The sequence below is a fragment of the Accipiter gentilis genome, chromosome 30 (assembly GCF_929443795.1).
Source record: "Accipiter gentilis chromosome 30, bAccGen1.1, whole genome shotgun sequence".
Taxonomy (NCBI): Eukaryota; Metazoa; Chordata; class Aves; order Accipitriformes; family Accipitridae; genus Astur; species Astur gentilis.
The window spans coordinates 6,445,669-6,460,865 of NC_064909.1; the positions used below are offsets into that span (position 1 = coordinate 6,445,669).

At 41.1% G+C, this 15,197-nt stretch overlaps 1 long non-coding RNA gene across 2 annotated transcripts in view; it reads left to right on the forward strand.

The window, feature by feature from the left end:
- The first annotated feature begins 3,072 nt into the window (after positions 1–3,072).
- LOC126052780 (uncharacterized) overlaps positions 3,073–15,197 on the forward strand; it is a 47,299-nt gene continuing 35,174 nt past the window's right edge. For both annotated transcript variants that reach the window (XR_007510147.1, XR_007510146.1), the window contains exon 1: positions 3,073–3,181. This is a non-coding gene — a long non-coding RNA (uncharacterized LOC126052780). The remainder of the gene's footprint in view (positions 3,182–15,197) is intronic.

A 15,197-nucleotide genomic window follows, 5' to 3' on the forward strand; every position in this document is an offset into this window, starting at 1 on the left:
TGATCTGCATGCCTCTCTGCCCCCAAATTACTAAAATTGCAGCACAGCTGTCCAAGACTTATTTTTTTTAGTAAATGACTCTTATAACTGGTATTCAGATTAACTACCATCTTAGTGTGAAATGCAGCAAGACATTTAACGTGTGGGATATGATAACAACCTCAAATAAGTACAACAGTGCGTCAGTAGATGTTTTCATATTTTCAGGTAAGCAGGCTGGTGTTGGGGAGAAAAATTAGTGTATTAACACCTCTGCTCAAAGCAAGCCAACTTCCTTTCTACATGGAATAATTATTTTTTTCACATAAGCCCTGTAGTGCTTCTGCTATGTTTGCACTTTTAAGTCTCAAACATTGCAGTACAGATCGCCCTTTATGAGTGGAATCTGAGGTCATGTGTCTGCATTTAAAATTCACTGTGCATGAGCTATTGTACACTGGCTTGTGAATTCTGTAGGTGTAGGGGTTATAGGCCCGTATTTCAGGTGTGAAGAAAGCAAGACCTTTTTTAGCACTTAAAGCACCCATGTGTGCAACTCACAGCTATGAGTAACTTTGGCAGAGCTTTACAAACTCTGTTGATTCATAGCTGGCATCTCACCATCTGTATGGGGAGGATTACATATAAATATGTATGTCCTGTACATAACAGGACCATTTAGAGCATCCCTACAGCATAAAGGTGAAGTGAACTTGGGCACAAAAGTCATTATACCTCTGTGGAAGAGTTGCTGGGGAGAATACTGAAAGGCCTTTTGTCTGCCATAGTCTAGGGCTCACAAGTGATTTTAGGTGGCTGGCGATCCATGCTTCTGTTTATACAGTTCCAGCAAGGATTAAGGGTCTTAACCAAAGACAGTTCAGAAATAGGTGATGGTGGGAGAAGTGACTGTAACCAGCATGCCAACGAAATACCAGAGAGAGGAAGGCTTCTCTCCTGGGTCATGAATCCTAGGGCTTTCATGGATAAAAAGTTGCAGCTGGAGTTTGAGGGTGTAATGACACATAAATCTTTGGTTTAATCATCTTCTAAAGTCATGCCTAGGGTTGGCTTACAGAAAATGAAAAAAGCTAATGAACCCTGAGGATGACTGATCTGCAGCTGTCCTCAATAGCTTGCTTGAAGGAGGTCTTTTCTCATTGCATATATAACTGCTGCATGGTGCTGTTTTGAGCAGCTGTGTCTTGGCTTCTCCAATATGCTCATTGCTGGAACTATCTCTTAAAACTCTGGCCAGCACCTGAAAAAATATTATTATTTAAGATGGCATTAACATCTAGGTTCCAGCCACGGTTTTGTGCTGGGCATACTACAGTTGAAATACGAGAGTCTGTCCATGCCCTAGAAAGCCTATTTTCTATCTGCAGATGCTTAACTTTGAAAGAGGAAATGGGTAAAGGTGATCTAGCCTTTTTCATCCAATATGATGAGCTGGCTAGACCAGTCAGTGAGATTCTTAACAGGTGTGAGATTGCAGTAAGATTGGAGCAATCTGGCAGAACTGCAGAAAATCTGATTAAAAAAAAAAAAAAAATTGTGTCAATCCACACTCAGTAGCAGGGCTAGGAGACGGACCTCAGGATTGAAGGGTAAGAATGAATTTCAGCTTCTCTTACTATCTTTGCCACAAATTCTTGTGTACTTATATTCACTATATACCTGTATTTCACTGCTGTGCTAGATCCAGAATTTACCTGTTGTACTGCTGTATGCCAGAAACTGTTAATCTTGCACCAATAACAAAATTTACACGGGACGTGCCCAAGTGATCTAAAGTGACTGTAACTATGTTGGTGCAAGAAGTCCCCACATAAGGTGAATTCTTAGTCATGCAGAGTATGAATCTGTAGAAGCAGATTGGCCTGGCAACCTGAAGGGGAAAAAAGAACAAAGAAGAATATGTTGCTGCAATCTATGCAGTGGTACTGTGCTGCAAATAGTGAGGTGATCTCCTAACTTCTGAAATGTAAAAAAAGAAGTCTGTCTTTCTGAGCGGATTTTTTTTTCTTTTCTTTTTTTTTTTTTTTTTTTCCTCCCAGCATATTTCCAGCTTTTTAAAATCAGAAATGTTTACTGGGGGAAACTATTAATGAAGCCCAGCAGAATGTGACAGGAGGGGAAAATGCATATAAATTCAGAAATTGAAAGGGCAGGGCACGTTCACAAGGAAAAAAAGGTGCATTACCAACATTTGTTAACTAAAATACGACAGCTAGCTGGAGGTGAGAGTTTCAGGCTGTCCTCTGTGCTAACAGGCCCATGTAGGGAAACTGGCAGAGCCCTGGGGTGAAAACTGCAAGCTGTCTGAATGCAACATTCAATACTATGGCTATGTTTTTAAATTACTGCAAGTAAGGTGCCTTTTTGTCCTAGCAAGGATGAAGCATTAAATGAGATGTTTTGCAAATGTTTAAATATATGCTTTTGTTACTATATTATTGGCTAGTTAATATTTTTAATAAAATTAATCATTGTGAAAGCTTTAAAAATTAACTCTGCAACTGATAATTTAATTATAATTAAAGGCAGTGAAGGAAACCTGAAACCTTCGGTAGTTTCAGCAGTAAAACTGAGGAGGGTATCTTCTGAAATTCTCTAATATTTCTGATGCAAGAACAGAGGCAGGGAATTTACTTTAAGGAATTGCTTTTCGAAAAATATCGCTGCTAGTAATTTCTTTTTAATTCATTAAATACTTAAAAGAGGGGGAAACTCCAGGAAGAAAAAAAAACCCCACGGCATTGCAACTCACTGCTAAAGGCGTTAATACGATGCTAATGAACCATAGCCTTTCCAACGCATAGCTGGCAACTTTACCACCCATCTGTGCTGAGTGGGATGTGCAAGCAGAAGTCAGGGCTGAAAACCCTCCACCTGTTTTCAGAAAGTGAGTGCGCACACACTGAAGTTACTCAGCGTATTCGCTCCGTCTTCGGCAGTCCGGGCGATGTTGTTACTACTACTTTTCTGCTGTCTCATATCTCCCACTGCCATGTGCCAGCTGATAGGGGAGCTGTGACATACCACACCCCCGCGGCCGGGAAGGGGGTCACATGGACTGGTCTCATCCAGAGCACTTTAAAGAAACTGATAGAGCTTATCTCGTTTAACTTGGCCTTTGGAAGACGCTTGTGGAAATTTCTGCAAAGGAGGTGACATCAGTTGTTGTCACAGCTGCTGTGTAAGTCTGCGTCTGTTCAGTATCTGGCCAGGGTGTGTATGTGTGTGCAAGTAGATATCGTTAATAGATTGCATTTAAATCAAAAACAGTTCATATGAAGTTGGCGAGGAGGTTCGATCACTCAGAATAGGTGCATTATCATCAAGACTTGAGGCAATGATGGAGTACATAAACTTAATAAAGCAGAGGGATGACCAGCTTTGGAGGGCCAATGTTACATTTAAAACAAACCTTCTCCCTGGGGAATTCCAAGTGTTAGCATGTGGGACATACTCCAGCTGCTAGCTGCTCAGACTTAAAATAAACCAGGCAAAATCCTATACGCAGGCTCTACCAACTGAGGCAAGCTGCTATTGCAAACCTTTCATCTCCCTTTTTCTTCCAGTTGGGTCAGAATGACAGCAAATATTTTTGAAAGAGCATTTAAACCTTAGTATTTCACACAGTTTTCCTTGTGCTTCTCTGAAGTGATCTCAGCACAGTTATAAATTCAGCAAAGAATCTGGTTTGTACAGGTTGAAACATTGTCCTAGGAAGGCTGGAATTAAAAATGGGTTAGAAGGAATATTTCTACCTTGTGTGACAATGACATTGCGACCAATACTACTGCTTTCCTAATCTAGGTACTTTTGAAATCGCAGCATGACTACGTGAACAGAGGACTATTCTTATTATTAATTTGAACCTGGGAGATCCTTTTTCTTAAAGTGAAACACATGTGACTTTAGGGTGATTTGCATTTTGGGGTTCTTTTCTTAGCATATTGAAGAGGAAATAATTTAATGTGTCCATGGAAGACACCATAGCAGAATTTCATGTAAAAAGGTGTCTGGGACTGCATGGTTGTTTGACAACTAGAATATAAATAACTTTGTGGAGGTCTGAAAATAGACTACAGTACTGTTTGCTTGTCTTGTGGTTTGAGATTGACTTCAGGTTTTTTTTTTTTTTTAATTTTATTTTAATAACCCTCTGACTATAATTTATTTCCAAGGTACTGAGATGCTTGGGAGGGGTGGGAAACAAGCAACTTAATGTAATCTATGCAAATAATGTCTAAATTCTTTTTTAACATTATCCTACATGAAACTGCATTTGTCAAGACTACTCAGTTTTTCTGTGATAAAACCTGTTGAGCAACGTAGTACACCACATTTAGGAATTTAATAGTCTTATTACTGTCAAAGCACAGATATCAAGCCATACCAGTCAGCTTGAAAAGTGTACAAGTGACTGACACAACCTACCTTCCTGCTTCTTCTCTTCTTCCTTTAGACACAGTCACACAAATTCTTGTTCAAACCAACGAGCTTATCCAGAGTATAGTTATAACGGTGAACTCTGCCAAGCTACGGTTAATCACACAGTGCTAGGGATATCTTCTGAAGGTATCCCGAACACTGTGGCAGAAGTATTTGTCACTCAAACTATTTATAATTCTAGGAGTTTGGAGGCCAGACAGATGTTTATTTTCTTTTAATATGAAATGGCAGCTCTTCCTTTATACAAAAGAAATTGGCTATGTCTGTATGGAAAACATCAGGCAGATCTGGAGCATGCTCTTTTCAGGAAATGCCATGTATGCACCCCGGACACACTGCTGCTCACTCGATTAGCCTTTCTGTCTCACAGATGACTTTGTAGCTCCACGGCAGTCAGCCTGTTGTCTGCTGGACCTCTCGTTTCTGTGGATGGTTGGGAGAGGTCAGTGCAGGGTAACTCAAGAAATGTGAAGCTGTTGTCCACGTAGCACCTCCATTAGAAAATTTTTAAGGGCTTCCAAACTGAATAAAGCTGTGAGCTCTAGTGTTAACCACAATTTTATATATATTTTTTTCTGGATGGTGTGCAAAACTATACTAATGCCAATAAGCCTTTGAGAAATAAGACTGATAAGCATCATGGTTTCTGTTTCTTATTTTCCTAACCACCTCAAGTAATTAGTTTTGAGGACTTTTTGATAAAGTTTACATGCAGGTCACCCTTCCCTCCTGTTCCTTGTTACATATCTTGTATTATTCTTAACTCTGTGTTTCTGGAAATCATGGGCAATGTATAGACACAACGCCTTCAGCAGGCACGCAAGGAATGTTATGAGGGTAGCAAGCTTCCCATTTCCCTGGTCACTCAGAAGATTTATGTGCCAGTATAATGAGAATGAATGATGAGCTGTTGTTCATTGACAGAGGCCTTATGGGTCTTTCTATGCACAAGAGGTTTTGGAAGTTGATAACCTTTGTGCTTCAGGTTTTGTTTTGAATAGATAGAAGAGGAGAAAATAGTTATTGGTAGATGTAAAACTGGACAGACAAACTGAAGGGTATTAGCCAAGTTCTGGCAGTGAAGCTGAAAATCTGAGCTATTTATACAGTTGGAAACAGAGTTGGGGTATTTTCATTATTTTGGCACACAGTATTGACTTTTATAGAATCAGGAGATGCTCCTGCCTAGAATTTCACTCTCTTCTATTTTTTAGGTCTCTCTGTGTCAACGTGACATATCGCAGCTTTGGTCTGAGCACTGGCCAAGTATAAATGGAGGGGTGGATTTCAAACTCTGAAACTGAGAAGTCTCTAGGTCACTCTAAACTTGCCTAGAGACAAGGCATGTTAAAGTATTTTTTTGCTGTTCAAGAGCAAGATAAAATGTCCATAGACAGAACCACTATTACTACTATATAAGTTATTCACTTCAACACCTTTCTCGTATCATATCAAGTTAATGACCATTTTGTGCATCTGGTATACATCCAGAACCCCTGTTGTAAAGTCAAGGTTGTGTGAGATATCCCAGTTTGCACACCATGTTATTTTGACAAGTATCATAAAGCTACATAAACGGAAACCATACTTTTCAGATTTTTTTTTTTCCTAAAGGATACGAAGTAAAGATTAAATACTGAACTTTGATTTTCAGATATACACACACACACACACATCGCCTGCCCCAACCACCATATACTAAATAGTAAATTCTTGGGAACATAAGAGCCTGAAAATTTTTGCTTTTCTAAACCATCTTTAGCAGAAGCCTAAGTATTATGTCTCCTGGAATCACATTAATTCCAGAAGAAACCTCTGTCTTCTCTGGTATTTATCATTTCATAATATCCACTTTCTTAAAAATTTTGGTTGTCTCAAATGTTCCAGCAGCTCCATGTAATAAGCTCTTGAGACTGATTTAAAGTTTCACCATGGATTGTTGCAGAGTGGTATAGAACCCACGCCAGGACTTAAGGGTTTAGGTACTATTCAGAAGTTACCCATGTGCAAAAATATTTTTTTGAAACATATGGGAAAGAGCTGGGTTCTCCTACACACATGCCTGGAAGATAATTGGAAACCACTGTGCTCCATTTTTAAAAAATAAGAACCATGAAACTCCCTCCTGGAACGACACGAAGCACACACATTTTCTCTTTGAAAGGCATTAACTTAGTGTTTTTATGCATACCTATGATATGGTGGTAGGAATGGCATTTGGAATTGCTCCTTAACAATAGTCTCATCACCATCCTCATGTCTGTGCTGGCTGTAGTGGAGACAGACTGTTATTTACCCCTGTGTCATTGTATAACAAGCCATGGAAGTTGGAGGCATAACTGCATACGTATGTTGCTTAGCATTGGCAGCCAGGCCAGAGAGCGGCAGCAGTAGGGAGAGTCTGATGTAGGCTATGCAAAGCTATGGACAAGGATGCTTGGGGAGCCAGGAGTCTGACGGAGGGAGGAGGCAGAAGGACCAGCCAGAACAGCCCCGTCCTCCTGTGTAGTGCAACCAGGGAGAAGGAAGGGGACAAAATTGCTCTCTCGGTAGCTCCATCTTTCCTAGGTGTGGGCCTGTGCCTAAATGATTTCATTCAGCCCTAAACTTGTAATGGAAAATCTTGCATGATTACAACTTAATATACCATAGTCTGTATTTATGGCTGAGTTGGCTTGAGTTAACAGTACCTTTAGAGATATGCTGCTTGCAAAACATGCACCACTAGCCAAAGCATGCCTTTTATCAAGATGGGTTAGGAATATCCAGTGCTTCCCTACAGGCATGTTGCTACCTGTAGCTGAATTTAATAATACTAGATTATTGTAGTGTGGTTTATACTGGCTTTTTTCTTCATTCTTTTGAATCTATTTATTTACTTAATTTTCCTACCATCAAGAAAAAAACCCAAATCTATGAATACTTGCAAAAGCAGGGTCAGATGGTGAGACTGGATTGAAAGAAGATATTTAGGTTCTTAGGATGACACTCAAAAGAGCCTGTGGGTTCAGCTATGCTACACAGCCAAGTACACTATAGAGATCCCTGAGCTAATGCCTGTGATCGGAAGCTCTGTTAGTGTTGTGTTCTCCCTGGGCTAATTAACAGGGGTGCCTCTCAGCATACTTAATTAGCTCCATTCCTGCAGCATCCTCAGGGGCCGGGCTAATTAGCGTGGGTGCTCTGCTATACAGACACAGCTATATTGCCTCTGGGATCTACGCTAGTATCCGTGCATGGCATTGCATTGTACTATGTAGACAAGCCAGTTCCCTCAGAGGTACCTCAGGATGTCTAACAGCCTTTTGCTGTGTAAACTTGCCTGGTGCATTAATGAGACCCCAAAAGCTTATGCAGGGATAAGGATAGTAACTCAGGATGTGGGCCAGAGGGTAACATTTTGGGAGACAGATGTTTTAGGGCGAGTCCCATGTTCATTTGCGTTTGCTTTACCTCTATGTCTGCTTGTTACCTTTGGATTAAAGACAGTATTAAAAGTAAGCACCAGCTATGGTGAGGCAAAAAAATAGCCTTACATTGAGGCGTACGAAGTCTGAACCTGCTACCTTGCAGCTTGCTGGTTTTTGCTTTTAGGTTCTCAGCTAAACTTATAGCTACTAAAAGATAGTTATGAACTAATGAACTGAAGCATTTTTAAAGCATATTTCCCCATTGCTGTGGTCAAATAATAATGGTAATGAAGTATCCTTTATGGTTTTACAGACCCTGCTTTCTCTGATCTTGAAGTGCTTTGCAAGCATGAATAAGCACAGCTTCACATGAGCCCTGTAATGAGGCAACACGATCATTCCCATAGTAGGAGTAGTAAATCTGAGATGCAAAGACCAGCCAAAAGTAACTTGCATTTATTATAAAGAACACGTCCTCTCTGATTTAACTTATTCTTGCACTGTGCTCCTCGGAATTTTCTCATACAGGCATTTTTCTTATCAGCACTATTTTAACTCACTGATACCAGGTGATTGCAGATTCAGTTTAGCTGAGCTGACCTAAAAATTGCACTAGACAAGAGCTGCAGAAAGGTGGCTTATTCACAAAGGGGCTGTACACTGCAGAGGGGTGATAAACAAAAGATCCACTGTCTCTGTCTTCTGCTTGTAGTATCAGTAGCAACCGGCTGCACTGATACCTTCCTGATAGCTCAGCCTTGCACAGAAAAACAGTGTCATTTGTGGCTGCAAATTCCAGCCTCTGCAAGGAGACCTCAGGAGTTCAGCACGTTCCAGGAGCAGTGGGAAACTCTTCCTGACAAGTGGAAAAGTTCTGTCAGAGACAGCCTAATATGCCTCTTAATCTTGCTTCACTTTATTCTCATCATTCTAAGAACCCCAAAGATACACAACATACAGCTATCCAACTTTCTCTCCTTCCCACAAGCAAAGCCTGTGGCTACACCTGCATCATATCTGAACTGATCTTGGGAGTGGTCTGAAGCCTGCAGTGCTCATTGTGTCTTTGCTGCGCAGAGTTCAGGTTGCCTATGAGTTCTACCTCCTCTGGCAAATGACGGTGATGCCCATTTGTGACAGACCCTTTCTTTACTGGGAGGACAGACTGGATACATGGAAGTGACCTCATCAGGCAAGGGGAGGTGGCTGCTGGAGTCCCTCTGCAGCCATGTATGCCCTTCAGTGCCTTGACAGGCACGTATCAGCCCAGAATGCGTATCAGCAGGTAAAAAAAACAGTCTTAGACAATCCCTAACTATTTCCTTAAGTTCAGCCTCAAGGATGAACACTGCCTGAAAGAGAGAGCAGTGGTAGCCTCTGCTTCTTTCACTTCCAACAGGGAGAAGTACTGTGAGCGGTGCTGAGCCTTTGCAGCATTTCTCTAGCGATGCAGGCAGGAGAGGGGTCTCTTGCAGCTAAGTCACCCTGTTGCTGGTTCCACACTCACCTGCCAAAAGCAGCAATCTGTCCAAACCTGCTGTGGTGCAAAAGGGGCCCATCTTCCCAACCTTACTGCTTTTGTCTGCTGTAGTCAGGCTCAGCAGGTGAGCTTTCAAACAAAAAAGTGAGCAAGGCCTGCTAGTTTGAACTCTTTATGGTATCCCCTTCGTAGGAAAGACTTCTGGTTTTAACAGATGATCATGTGCGGTCAGAAAACAGCATTGTTTGCATGTATGGATCCTCCTTCATTGAAATCCCAGAAACATTGCTGCTTGAGCTACGTGCAGAAGAAATCTGATATTAAAAAAAGGCCTCATGAGCAAAGAGCAACAAGAGACAATGAGATGTGTGTCTCAGCAAGACTTCCACAGAGAAGCCTCAACATGTGTGCAAGGTGAAAAAGAATAACAGAATGACTTCAGCGTTGGCTTGCAATGGGCAAGGGAGGGCCCTTTTCATCACAGTCTGGCAGAGAAACGTATAGCTTCGGAAGAGGGAGGAAGTACAGATCCTTACTTCAGAAATATAAATCCATTTTTAATAAGTGACTGAAACTGTAGGAGTTCCTAAGGAAAGTCAGCTTTCCTGATCTTCATAGCTTTAACTCTTTCCCTGCCTGATGGAATGCTGCTATTGCCTTCACTTTCCTGCTTTACTCCATCTCCTGGGCGTTTTGGGGAGAGTGAGCAAGCTGTGTTACCTTATAGAAAGAGGTCTCCAAAAGGTCAAAAATCAACACCAGGATCTGCACCAGAAAGCTGGAAGCCAGGGCAGTTGCAGAGTTCCCAGTGGCTGCATGATCCCCTGGGGATCCACAGCGTAGGTCTACTGCTTTTAAAGGAAAAAAGCACCCACATTCGTACTGAATGTGATTATTCCCCCCCCCGCCCCCCCCCCCCCCCGAGGCTTAAGTTCCAGTAACAGATTCATCCTGCCTATCTTGAGCAATGCATCTAGTCGCCTAAGCCCTGTTTATAGTCAATGAGGCTAAATAAGCATGTCCAGAGGACAATTCATGCCATGCATGTTAATTTGGGGAGGTAGGGGTGGTGATGGTGGAAATAAGTGCCCCTGGGAAGGGCCTGCCTACTCCAGCTGACCACACAGGGAGGCCAGGCAACTTTCTGGGGCTGGTTTTTGTCCATGGCAGAAGTTTGAGTAATGCAGTGCTGCCTATGTTTTTGATTTGGCTGAAGCAAGGAAGTACTGGAAAACACATGAAAGAAGTTTTTACCTTGGTGTTCTCAGGCTGAAGCCCTGAACATTAATCATGCATCACAAAAGTGTAAGTAAGGGTCTGAATAAAGGATGCAGATAAGAAAAACATTTGTAATTTAAATATGCTTGTACTTGAACAATTGCTAGCAGGATCTGAACACAAGACATGAAGTCAATATTTGCATGCTGGTTTTGGTCTGTTTCTGTTGAAGTTGTGATCAGGTTTAGAAGCTATCATAATTTTCCTCTCCCCTCCTTATGTTCTATTCTGATATCTGCAATCCACCAGTTGAAACAAATGGAGTTTCATTTACTTCGTGCAACAAAAGTAAAATCTAATTTTCATAGAAATATTTAATTTTAGTATTGAGATAAGAGTGACCAACCCAGGTTCTGACAGACAATTTTATCAGTCTAACGTATAACTCTTGTTATATGCCCTGAATAAAAAGCAGGTATGTTAGCAGAGACAAGAGATTTCCCAGCCTAACGCATCCCAGATGATTCCAGTCTGGGCATATTGCATATCTGTGCAATCTGAGTGAGGCTGGCAACTGTATCTTGCTCTGTTGCTGGGTCTCTGCTGCTTTTTTTGGAGCCAGTGGCCAGAAAAGGTGCTCAGCACCCAGCAAGGCTGAGTCCACTGGGCTCCTGGATGACGCAGAATTCTGCTGAGAAGAAAAAGACTCAGGAGAACAACTAGATTTTGAACTTTTCCATCAGTGGATTGCTCTGCTGATTTTAGCAAAACTTGTCTTTAGCACATGTGTGTGAGAGGGCAGACAGTTCCTCTTTAAATGACCTCTGTGTAAAGCCAAATCCAAAGCAGTGATTTCCCTCTCCTTTGCCTCTTTTCAAATTTCTGGAGCCTCACCGAGGAAAAAATAAATACTTAGAGAAATCTGGGGTTTGTGTGAAGGAGCAAATTTAAATAGGAAGCAAGTTAGCAGAAAGTTTCTTGCTGAAACTTGAAACTATACTGAAACATTAGGTCTAATGTCCCAGAGCTGTTTTCCTGCTGTTCTCTTCATGACCTGATTTATGAATTTACATGTGCCTAATAGGTATAACTCTGGTTTGGGACATGTATTTTGGCTCAGGCTGCAAATCTTTCCTGTGCCCTTTCCCTGCTTCTCCCGTCCCACACGGCAGCAGAAAAATTAGGACGTGTTTGTAAAGGTGCTGTTTGCTTCCTTGGCCCATTGTGCTGGCTGAATGACTCATAAACCAAACATTGATAATATCAGCTGGCAGCTATTTAAACCTGAGGTTTCAGGTTAAGACGTAACAATGAATGCAAATCTAGCTGGTGAGACTGTTTGTAATGCATGTATTAGATCTTGAAAATTTTTAAGGATTGTTACCACAAAGCCCTATAACACAAAATTATAAGATGCTATACAGGGAGTCCGTTCTAAGGTATCTGTTTTGGTGATGTGGAGGTCTCTCAGGTACCCTCCAAAAAACAGCAACTCGTCCCTGGGCTTATCGTTTTCCTTGCAAATACCACTTGTTAGTAACAGAGGATTGCTAGTCACTGGTGACTGCCTCGTGAAAGCCAAAGGTGTTGTATGGTAGTTTAAAGAGACATGAGTGTTGTGTAAGGACCAGTAATTAGTTAAGCTGTGCCTGGGAACGTTCCCATGAAGGACATGCTCATCTCTGCCCATGACCCATTAGAGCATTCCCTGGAGACAGGGCATCTCAGAGACCATCCCAACAGGCAGGCTGCGCACAGCCACCCACTTCCACAGGCTGAGAGAGGTTGCTAATGTAGGCATGGGCCATTTGCAGGACAGTTCTCAGAAATGGCCACGGGTGGGTTTCATGGTCTCATTCTTTCAACGCAGCAATAGCAACTATGGTGCTGTCAGAAATGTTTCGATTTAGAAAATGTCCTGCTTATTCTGTTAGGGGAAAAAAATGCCCACTTGCCCCGCACACGGATTTTCTTGCTGCGGATGGGCAGGTGGCTTGAGATTTTTTGGCACCTCATTCTATTCCACAGCTTCTCTCCTGTACTGCTGAAGAAGCTGCCTTGCTGCTGCTGATTTACCCCTTTGTGGTCTTACTGCTAATAACTGATACAGGTGCCTGGGTGAGCAAGCTCTCACTGAGCCCTAAACTGAAGCAGTGAAACACCAGTGAATACACGAAGTAAGCCAGCAGCAGACAGGAACCACCTCAATTCTTGTCCTTTCCGATAGCGATGACAGGAAATAGAAAAACCTCTGGGATACATTCTCACTCTTCCTCTTCTTACCTTTAGGTCGAAGTCTGTGTTTCTGTTTCCAACAGTTGTCCACCCCCCACCCCTTCCTTGCCCCCAGGAGTTTAAATATGCATATTTTTCCTATAGAAACCTGAGAGATTATAGCTTAGATTTTATTAATATAGGTAGCAAGACTGCTTAAATTTTGAAATACTTTTCTTTGACATTTACTTTTTTGGTGTGTGTTTTTTTTCCCTCTAGAAAAATCAATCCATAAAACTTATGTTAATAATGCTACTCTGGACAAGAAAAAAGGAGAGACTGCATACGAAGTGAGATTTTGATTAGGCAGCCTGGTAGGTGCGTTAATGCTGAATGGATGACTGCATTCATGTCATCCTCTTATAATGATTTTTGACTAATTTTTGTTTTGTTTTGGGCAAAAGGAGGATTGGGGATTTTTTTTTTTTTTTAGTTTTGGAAATTCTAGTCAGATGTGTGGGATGACACTGAAAGGAACAGCTGGGTCTTCTACCTGTAGGCCTTCTCCTGGGTTTGTGATTTGTTGGCCTATATCACTTGACAGAACTTATTTTGTTGTGTAAGTTATATTGCTATGAATTGTATATTCATTCAGGAAGAGACTTTGATCACATCAACATGTATTACCTTTAGGCTTAGTCTTTACTGGTGATATTAAATTAAACTACTTAAAATCCTGGATAACGTTAATGAACAAGGCATATAAACACATTAAAACATCCTAGAACAATTTACAAATAGTTTAATTAGTGTTTAGAGTAGCTTACCTTTAGCACATTTAATAGCCAATTCAGTGTTTGAAACCAAGCTAATTAAGTGCCAAACCGGACACAGGAATTAATTTCAATCACCTAATCTCCCATTATGTGCTCACAGTTCATCAGAGGACTCATGAAAGATTCATAATTCCCAGGAGTAGGAAATTCTTAGAAAAAACTGCAGATGAATATTGGAAATCGCCAGACAAAATTTAAAACTTCAGCAGGTCTTCTTTATACAAGCCCAGTTCAGCTGATTCAGTTACAAACCATTTGTTCCTGTTGTGTAAGCACGACCCAACTGAGATATGAAAGTGGAGTTATTTTTCTGAAACCCCATCTCACTGTATTTCACAGATGTGTCTTTTTATTTTCCAGTGTGGTTTTGGACAACCATAAATAGAAACCATACAGATCTCCATCTCTGGTGCTAGTTGTAACCTAGCAAAGTCTGTAAAGTAGTGCAGAATTCTGTGTGCAGCTGAATCTCCTGAGTTCCTCCATGTTACCTACTTTATATTATGTATTCACAGTATTTTCATGTGTGTTTCCAGAAACTGATCCTGCTAGTGTTACCTTGCAGAAAAAAAAAAAAAAAGCCACAACACTTGAAAGTAGACAAAATCTCTCATGAAAGTTCGCTGCACCTTCTTTGAAAATGAAATACTTTGGCTGTTTTTAAAACCTGTGAGGAAAACCCCTTCCCATAGACTTCATAAAACTTTGCAGTCCTCAGTCTGCATAATGATAGACAGAAGGGGGAAACACTTTAATGACCCAGAGGTCATCAAAATTACTTATCCAAATAAAGATCAGTTGGCTGAGGTCTGTTATATGGAATCAGTGATAAGAATAACGTGTTTAACCCAGCAGCTTTGAACAAGTTAAGTTATGCCTTCTCCCCCCTGCAGCATCAAATAGTTATTCTGTAACTGTCACTTCCTCTTCCAAAGTGTTTTGTTCTGGTTTTGTGCAGTGTGCAATTCATAGGGCATTCTGTCTCAGTAGTGGGAAGGAATTTTTTGTGTAACCCATTTTTACTTCACAGGAGTTAAGGTTATGTACAGAGTTAGTTTCAGTCTGTTCTGCGAGACAGTGGCAGCAGCGTAAAGTGTAAGTAGTGTATTCATACTGGATTTTAGAGATGCTGTGTAAATGTGTCCAGATAAGAAAAGGATTTCTCCAAACTGGGAGACACTTTTTCCCAAGATTTTTAAAAACTTAGTAATAGTTTTCTATCCATGTACAGCCTAGCATTCAAATACAGGAAAAGAGGAGGCGGAGTCAAGGTGCAGTGAAAGAGTTTGGTGGTTATGTCCGTCTTGACAAATACTATGTGTTCTTGTAAACCCAATTTCTAAACCAAAGGAAACTGCAGACATCCGGATAAACAACTGATGATATCTAAAGTTTCATTAATCTTGTTCATTAATCTGTGTTTCTGTGCCTCTGTTGCAACTACTTTTGTATGCTTTTCTAAACCATGTCTGTCTCCTTTTCAAGGGCTCATTCTAACAGAAATGCCCATAAGAAGTGAGTCAGTAAAATATTTACCAAAACACCCCTAAATACCCACCATCTCATGGTGTGTAAATACTGTTGCTCAATGTACAT